The following is a 9565-nucleotide window of genomic DNA, read 5'->3' as shown; positions in this document are numbered from 1 at the left end:
TTGTGTAGAGACATAGTTGGAATAACTTTCAGATAGTAGCTATGTTGGAATGCAGCTGAAGAGAGAGAATTGATATGTTCAGCAACCCACCAACCCATTCTAGAAGCTGCAAATATTTTACTCTTAGCCCCTAATTCCAAAAGCTACACACCATTGTTGAAACCAACAACCACCATCCTTGAAGCCTCCATTGTTGAATGAAAATTTCAGCCACCAACCACATTTGTAAGGCTATAAATAGAGCCTTATATTTCACTTGTAAATCAACACACAAAAAATACAATTCAGGAAGAGATTGTGAGAAGAAGAGAGTGTTTGATGAGGTTTTTTGTAGAGAGAAGTTCTTGGTGTAAATTTTCTATTATTCTATTCTTCTGAAATAAAATTGTTTTTCCTTCTAAATATTCTCCATAGTAATCAGAGAATCTCAATAGATTTCTCATCCAGCGCGCTTGCCCAGTTTGCATGCAGTCAGTTAACTTTTCATCTAACATCACACATTGTTGCATCAGCATTTAAATCTCTTTAAACTTTTCATTTTACCTTAATTTTGTGTACTTATTTCTTCATATGTGTAATGTTTAATCCTAGATTGTTAAGACTTATTCAACTCTACGTTCCAAAGCTATGTACAAGTTTTATATATTAAAAAAACAGCTATTAGCTAATAAAACTAATAAATTGAAGCTAAAAACAAAATATTAGAGTAGGACGTATAATATAATATGATAATACCTCTACGTAAACGATATATTAAAATGAGTAATGAATTGATCCCCTAAACAACAAAGTACCAAGAAAACTCCATCCCTATCCACCAACTTTTTTCACCAAGATGTTATCGACAAGATCGTCGGGGACAAGGTCTCCGGCTGATTTATCAAGAATACGCAAGAAAAGCACTTCGGCCTTTATGTCTGGGGCAGTCAAGTGGAGAAATAAGAAACATAGCTCCAGTTTCAAATAGCCTATTGCCAGCTTTTGGTACAGTAATGGGTGAAGGCTCTCTCAAGTTTAAAAGATTTGTTATCTTTCCTTATGATCGTTGAATATGTGACTTGATTTCTCATATGGTCACATAGTCAATAATTATTATCTCATAAAAGTCATTTTCTTTGATGACTTTGAGATAATAATAATTAATTGCAAATGGTGTTAGTTACTTTCTAATGCTCATTTTAATTTGTGTTCATTAGGAATAAATGTTTTTTGCTCTTTTTTTTAATCCTTTTCAGTCTTGATGTAACGTGCATGTAATTATACATATAGGTTTAGCAAATGTTATGTATGTTGTATTCATAACTAATGGATCCCCATGAAGAATCAAAGAGAGTGGTGAGTATATATATTAGAGGTTTCAAACATGTTTAACTAAGCTGTCAAAATCAATTTATTTTGAGACCTACATTTAAAGAGTAGCAATTTGTATTTGGCTAAATTATTTGAGAAGTGGTTTGCTAGTACTTTGTGTTTGGTTAAAACTTTTTAAAACGAAACATCAAATTATGAAAAAGAAAGTCACTACTAACTGATTTGATTTGATATATAAATATAACCCAATAAGATACTCGACCCGCTACTTTAATACGCCTGGAACAAGAGTTGGAAAATTCATCTACATAATAAACACATAATGATATGCACAAGAGTGTATTTCATAATATAAAGCTCAATAAGTCCAACCAAATGTTCCAAAAAGGACACTATATGTTTCTACTCAATCCACACTCCAAGCTTGTCATAAACGACAGTGAAGGAGGTCAACCTATCACCCTGACAAGTCCACGACAACATATATAATGCCCCAAAGTGTACTACGATAGCATATACAAAGCCCCTAACATATTACGGCAGCATAGGTATGCCCCTAACATATTACGGCACCTAGGTATGCCCCTAGTAACTATATCACAATAACGAAGAAAGATATCCAATGTCACACCACATATAACTTATAAAAATATTTGATATTCTTCACAAAATAGCATATCTACGACTGATCAAAGACCTCCAATTCTGCCAAGCACACGCTTGTCCCAACACATGAACCCGGCAGAGAAAATCATTTTTTAAAAGCAAGTTTGAAAAGCAAGCACTAAAGCTTAAAGTCTCACTTACCTAGTTAACGACAAGTTCCACAACCTTGCACGCGTAGAACACCAACCAAAACAGCCCACTTTCCTCAATCTATGCAAAATATTGATTAACGATATCAATAATACTATTCTAAGCAAATCGAAATATCCCAAACCTTTTAAGCTTAGGGATAAACCTTAATATCTCGCACCTTAGGCCCCTTAAGCCATGGATATAAGTGGTACCAACATACGCCAACCTCACTGACCAGTTATGGTACTTATAGCAATGGATAAAAATAAATAAATATTGGAAAAGAGGCTTCAGGTCCAGCAGGTCTTAGAAATTTTTATTTTTCATCCTTAACTCTGCTAGTTTTCATGCTAGTGAAACTATCACTATTTTATATTTTGCGACCATTAGCATAATAATACAACCCTCTAATTACTAACCAATCATTAACTAATCATTATTTCCCCTCCCCCTTCAATCATAGCCTAATCATTGCCTCTCAAGTTTACAAGAATGTAAGAAAATATGGCAGTCACATGTATGGAACTACATTATTGCAGCCAGTAGTTGGAAATAACAACAGAGAATCTAGATGTAATGCCCTCTAAATAAAACAATTGGGAATATCCAGTGCATGATGAGATTTCAATGTGTTCTTTGCAAGCAGTATACATGTATACTGCAACAAGAAAAAAAAAGAACGAAACTTGATGGCAATTACCTGATGTTTATCACTCGAAACAGTGATACAAAGATTCAGTAAATTTCCTTCTATGAACTTCAGTTGCTGCCCTCTAGAAAGTTAAGAAAATAATAACCCTACTTTCTACTCCAAGGAAAAAGGCACGCAGCAACAATAATATGAGAATAGGGTTGACCCATACCTTTTAATTCTCTTTATTATTATTATTATTATTAAGAGTTGAAATAAACAATCAACCCTTCATTAAAAAAAGTTATTACACATCAACCACAAGTAAATGACATATGTTATGTGGCTAACTTAACTACCTAATAGACAAATAAGAACACACGCAAAACTTTGAACCAAAAAATGTCTAATAGAAACAGAATTTAGTTTAAGCGTCTAATAAAATATCCTGGCAATTTAAGAAATTGGCTATGTATTAAGCCTATATAAAATCATTCACCTTATTAGTGTATTATAAGTTAAAAAATTGAAAAGATATTGCTCAGATCAGGCTAATTAAATGGAGGATTGAAAATGTAGGACACTACTTTCTTTGAGATGCAACATGAAAGAAAATAAAGATAGAAATTACAATTGGGATTCTTCAATTCTTTGCATGGCAATGAAAGGTTATACTTAATATTTCTTTTGAAAGGTATGTGACTCATCTAGGATTTCCAATGGATGTTGCATCAACCATACCATTTCAAACAATATACCAATTCTTTGATGGGGAAAAGCAAGAAGGAGACATTTTTGGCTTCCTCAACTTGCTCAGACTATGGCGACTGCGTCGCGTTAGTAAATTCTTCTCAAGGTAATATTGACAATTATACTCCAGGTTGCATAAATTTCTCAATCTCAATATTGTTGTTAACCATTTCCTTTCTTCCAGACTAGAGAAGGACACTCAATTCAGCTACTTCTGGACAAGATTTTGTAAACTAGTTTGTGTAAGTACTTGTGTTTCTGAACTATCAATTATGTTAGCTTTATCATGTAGGCATAGAAGTTTTTTTCTTCAACTTATGGCTATAATTCTGTCAATAGGTGACCTTATTCGCGGTGCATTCCTCTAGTTGTTTCTATTACTGGCTAGCAACACATTATCATACTGCAGAAAATACCTAGATTGGATCAAGTGTTACTAATTTCCAAGAAAGAAGTGTCTCTCTAGGGTACACATATTCCATGTATTGGTCTTTTGTTACCCTCACCACAGTAGGTTATGGCGATCTTCGTGCACATAATACAGGGGAGAAGGTTTTCTCCATCTTCTACATGCTTTTCAACATTGGCCTCACTGCTTACTTAATTGGCAACATGACCAATCTTATTGTCCATAGTGTTGATAGAACCTTCACGATGGTAATGACTCCTTATTTATGCATTCTGTAGTTCAAGTCTTAGTTAAGAAAACACGTTTAGAAATGATACAATATGATAGTTAAAATGCAGAGAGACGCCATGATTGGACTTTTTCCTTATTATATATACACCATCCTTGGACATTTTTGGACCAGTCCTCCTTCTCTCTGTAAAAAGCCCTAATATTTTCCCTCTCTTCTTCTTCAAATCCTTCTCCAACAAAGAGTGCCTTCAAGAGCTTCAAGAATTCAAGCCTTCCACTGGAGACCTAACATCAAGGTTTCTTCAAAGTCTTCACAAGGTATGTAAGGCTAACCTAAAATATGGATTGAGTTCTTCCATATGCCCATAGATGTGTTGGATAGGAGTTGTGAAAGAGTTGAACCTTCTAAGAAGGTTTTTCTTGAAAGTTTTCCTAAACTATAGAATGTTTTAGATACTATTGGTTGGTTGATGTTTTCAATGACTTGAGTTGCTAAATAGTTATCTTTCATATTATTGATTACAAATGTATCTTTGTATATAGATTTATAGATGTTGACGATATTCTTGAGTTGAGTTTTGTTGAGAGTATGGATTCATGTTTCATTCACATTAACCCAAGATGAGATTTTTTTGGTCATAATTTGTCTCGAGTTGAGATGAATGGTTTTGTGTATATGTGTATTGATTGGAATGAAAAATATGAATTGGATAGTTAAGAATGTCCTTTCGCTTTTATAAATTGAACATAGGACCAAAATAAGGATTTTGGAGTAGATATTTGACAATGATGTGATGATAATGTTTGATGATGATATTTGACAATGATGTGATGATAATGTTTGATGATGATGATGATGTGATGATGATGTTTGATGACGATGTGAATAATGGTATTTGACGATGATGTGAATGAAGAGGTTATGTCGATGATGATGTTGTGTGATGAAGTAGATTGGAGTCTAATGTGATTTTGTGGTATGTGATGTGCATAAATTGAGTTGATTGGAGTCTTAGGAATATTTTGAAAATAAATGATCTTTTGAGGAGGAGCTTTAAATAAATTATTTGTGAACCCTTTTGCACAAACTATTTACACACTGTTTTGAGTCTAAAGAATTATTAGTTCATCTTGGATTTAGAAAGGAGTTTAAGTATGAGTTGAGTATGAGGAGCCTTTAAATGAGTTGAGTATTTTTACATTAAAATATCTATTTTTAGATTGAGTTGAGGAGTTGAAATTATATTTTAATGTACAAAATATTTTCTGCATTCATTAAGTTGAGATTGTACAAGTTTTAAAGAGAAGAGTTTGATGATTTGAGTTGAGTTTTGAAAAGAGTCCAATGAGACTTGCCATTATGACTCGATTGAGTTGAAATGAGGATAGAGTTGATGAGTTGGCAAGGTTCTAAATGAAACTAGCCGTGAGGGCTTTTTTGAGATGATTGGATGGAGTCTTATGAGCATGGAGTCATGGGAGGAGTATCGAGCACCAAAGCGGTTGAGAGTATAGTCCATACTCGAACCTCAGAAACTATGCCGCCAAAGTAAGTAGGGATGGAACCGTTAAAGTCGGATGCTTCCCGTGGGATCGGACTGTTAAAGTTGGATGTTTCCCATTTTATTGTCCTGAAATGATAGGACTTGACTAATCGATGGTATCCATGATTAGGGAGGCGTTCATGCCCTGGCAAGGTATGGAGGAACGTGGAAACAACGTCTGAGTGTTGTACTATCACTGGCTCATAGGTGATGGTTGTCGGATAAGAGAAACTCCCATTAAGTCTTGATAGTACTCCGAGTCAGTTGAGTTAAGTGGCATGTGATTTGGTCCCGTCTAAACTATTTCTTGTTAGACTTAGGACACTTGAGTGATTTGTTACACATCTATTGAGTTGAGTCCTTCGAGTTAATTGTTGAGTTGAGGGTATATGGTCTGATTGGGTTAGACGAGTTGTGATTGGATTGTACATGATTTGGATGGATATATGAGTTGATTGGATTAGAGGATATGTGATTGACTTCGAGTTAACAGTATATGATTGAATTGGATTGAATGATTTAATTGCACTGTATTGTACATGATTGGATTGGATTGTATGGTATATGATTGGTCTTTGTCAAAAAAATGCATTCTTACTTTAGACTTATGACGCCTTATTTGAGTCTCTCTTATCTTTCTGAGTTGAGATAATTGAATCAACGTTATTCTTCCTTGAGGTATGTTTCATTCTGCCATATTACATACTCGTACATTCCACGTACTGACATCCATTTGGACTTGCATCGTTCCATGATGCAGAGACAGGTTTAAAAGATCGTCAATAGAAGCACCATTAAGGATCTATACACACCCAGCGTATTGGTGAGTCCTTCCCCACTTTCGGAGGACACCACTTATGTAATCTTGATAAACCAAATGAACGAGGAATTGCAGGAAAACTAATACATCTACCAGAGTCAGTTGAAGGTCTCCTAACAATATCAGGCAAGTAATTATAAGATTGGCATAAACTAGTGAAGCATTGATATTTAGCTTATACTTTCTACAGATACAATTCAATTCATTCTCTAATATGATATCAGATCATTGATAGAATTTTTACTATTAGATTTGGTGAAATGCAGAAAAAAAGTTTGGCAAAAGAGGAAGCATAATTCTCATGGCAGATGGCTCCCAACAGGAGGATTTGGGTGCTTTGCGAGAAAATGATCACTTGTATATAGTTTGAGGGGAAAATCCTCAAAGACATGTATGGATAAGTTAAAAAAAAAGAGAAAAGTATAGAAAACACCCCTCTACTTGACTAAATAAACTTAAATACACCACCGATCTTGCAACATGAGTGAAATACACCCCTAAATTCTCGCCAAGTTTAGGAGTGTTTTCAACACTGTCTTGACTTTTTATTATGATCCCATGCTCCTACAAGAATTTGAGACCACTTGCTATGTCATGAGTCTCATCGGGGTGTATTTAAGTTCAGTTAGTAAAGTACAAGAGTGTTTTTAAGGCTGTCAATAGTTCAGGGATGAAACTAATCATTTGCGCCAAGTTAAATGAGTGTTTTCAATACTTCTCTCTAAAAAAAAATCATCAAATGATTAAGAAATCAAGACGATAGGAAATATCTTACTGAGACAGAGAATATGTCTGAGTTTATAAACCTTTATGTAGAAGTTGTGAAAGTATAAATATCTCCAATGATCCTATATATGATCAAGGCGGTTGAGGAGGACATGAAATATCCTACCTCTTTTAACCAGTTTCCTAGTGGTGCACATGTTTCAGAATAGCCATTATGACTTACGATTATTAGCTTAAGCATGACGCCCTGATTATTTTGATCCCAACAAGATCTAGGGAGAAATAGGGTGGACATCAGAAGTTTATTTCTGTTCATGAAAGGAGAGTGTTCATGTCTTCCAATGCATATCAGAATCATATTTCAGTCGTAGAATTCAAACCTTTAGAAGTTGATAATGTTTTTCTCTTTCTTTTTTTTTCGAATGATGATGCAGTTACTAAAAACGAAGAGACAAAATGAAAATTACCGGCATTCATCTTCAGCATGTTCTCTTTACAAAGACCACTTGCTTTGTAAGATTTGCAAGTTCATCTTTTGTTGAAAAGAGGATTAAGTAAAATAAAAATATACTCTATTTAACAGATTAAGCTTTTTAGATGAGATGGTCACACAAGTTATCATATTTTGACACAAATTTACTAATATAAATATTGTATATAAGCTTTTAGATGAGATGGTCATCACACATGAGATGAAATCTCAAATTCTCAAAAATTCATGATTTCGGATTTCAAATCATGATTTCAACTTTTAAAAATATAAAATTTGACTCATAAGTTTATATTTTGTAAATAAAAAACAAAAGACTCCATAACCTTTATTTTTCATGTAAGTGCATCTCATATTGTTTTAGTCCAAGTTGAATGTCCATATGTTAGTTTCCCACATCGAAAGCCAAAGCAGAACTTTAACGCAAGTGTTTTGTCATAAAAGCCAGTGACTTACACTAGAACAAGCATACCTTTCTCGGCCTTTTGGCTAAGATCAAGTGTAGTATCTGTTCTTATCAGTTTAATATCTGATATGTGGACCATTGGTTCACACGATATTAACTCAATTTTTTAAGGGGAGGAGTCCATTAAGGTAGCTTGCTACCTGGGCTCTTGCGCGTTTCCCATGTGTTGCACTACTGCACGGGCCTGGCGCACCCCTCTAATTCAAGTACAATTTTTTAACTACTAAAGTTTGTAGATATTACATTTCCACCAAACAGAAATAGAGTCATTTATGGCATTACATCCCTTGTAGTAGTTGTACAATTAATAGGTCCAATCTAATTTTGGTGTGTCAGCCAGGAATATGCAACTGGACTCCTCACTTCATTTTTAGCAAAGTTGCAAGAAATCCAACCAAATGCATTTCCTGGTTTAACATATTTCTTGGACACAAATGTCACGCTTCTCTCCCACTTTCTTGAATACAAGCTTGTCTGGCTCCACTGTTACCGTAACGGATGAAGGAGCAATACACTGACCTTGCATCTCCAACATTGGTCACTTCTCTGGTGTAACGAACAATCCGCTTTGTGTTTATCCCAAACAAGACAGAGAATGAAGGGTAGTTGATTTGCCCAGCATCAGCAAACTTGTTTGCACAAGTGAAATTCAGTCTTTTTCAATGGATTGTATAATAAGTCGTCGAATTATTAGACAATGACACAGACAACACATCAACACCATCCATAATAGCACGGTCGAATGCAGCAAGAATATCTGACCCTGCACAAATTTCATTCCAGCACACTTTATAGCTCGCTATACGGGCCATCCCTCTAGCAGTCCCTTTGGCATAGCCAAAAAGACTAGCATTTGCCACAATTGATCCTGCATGCAATACGAGTTCAGCTGAATCCAATATTTTTTACACGAAACCTAGATATACATGTGAAAATTATTCCCTCCTCCCAATTTATGTAGCTCCCTTGTAATTTCTCTACCTGCGGCTGTGCTCGCAGTATGTGTGCCATGTCCTTCCTGATCCGGGGCGATTGAATCTCCTTGGAGCAGTGCGCTATAAGTTTCCTATTGCAATGCACTTTTGGGTCAAAATCAAGTGCCGATTGACATTTCCTTCTCCATCTAGACGGCACATTCGACATACCCAAATCACTAAAACTTTCCGATTCCGGCCAAATTCCACTATCAAGTACCCCAATTGTAACATCCTGAGCAGCAGTGTTGAATTCCGGTAAAGTACGTCCAGCCCCAAAATTGAGCTTATCGAGGCCGAGAAATTCAGGGGTGCGTGTTGTTTGTGGGGTGTAATTACTGTCTTCATACAGATTGATGGAGTAATTCAACTTAATGAGAATTCAAACTTGCGGCAAATCCAGGATAAGCGGTGG

The 9565-nt window shown here is 35.2% G+C and overlaps 1 non-coding gene across 1 annotated transcript; it reads left to right on the top strand.

Annotated features, from left to right (window-relative positions):
- The first annotated feature begins 8178 nt into the window (after positions 1-8178).
- LOC129890869 (U2 spliceosomal RNA) lies at positions 8179-8374 on the top strand. Its single transcript, XR_008767063.1, has one exon. It is a non-coding gene; the product is annotated as a U2 spliceosomal RNA (small nuclear RNA).
- The last annotated feature ends 1191 nt before the right edge of the window (positions 8375-9565 follow it).

This window comes from Solanum dulcamara, chromosome 5 (assembly GCF_947179165.1).
Source record: "Solanum dulcamara chromosome 5, daSolDulc1.2, whole genome shotgun sequence".
Lineage (NCBI taxonomy): Eukaryota > Viridiplantae > Streptophyta > Magnoliopsida > Solanales > Solanaceae > Solanum > Solanum dulcamara.
This window is presented reverse-complemented; position numbering and strand designations above follow the sequence as displayed.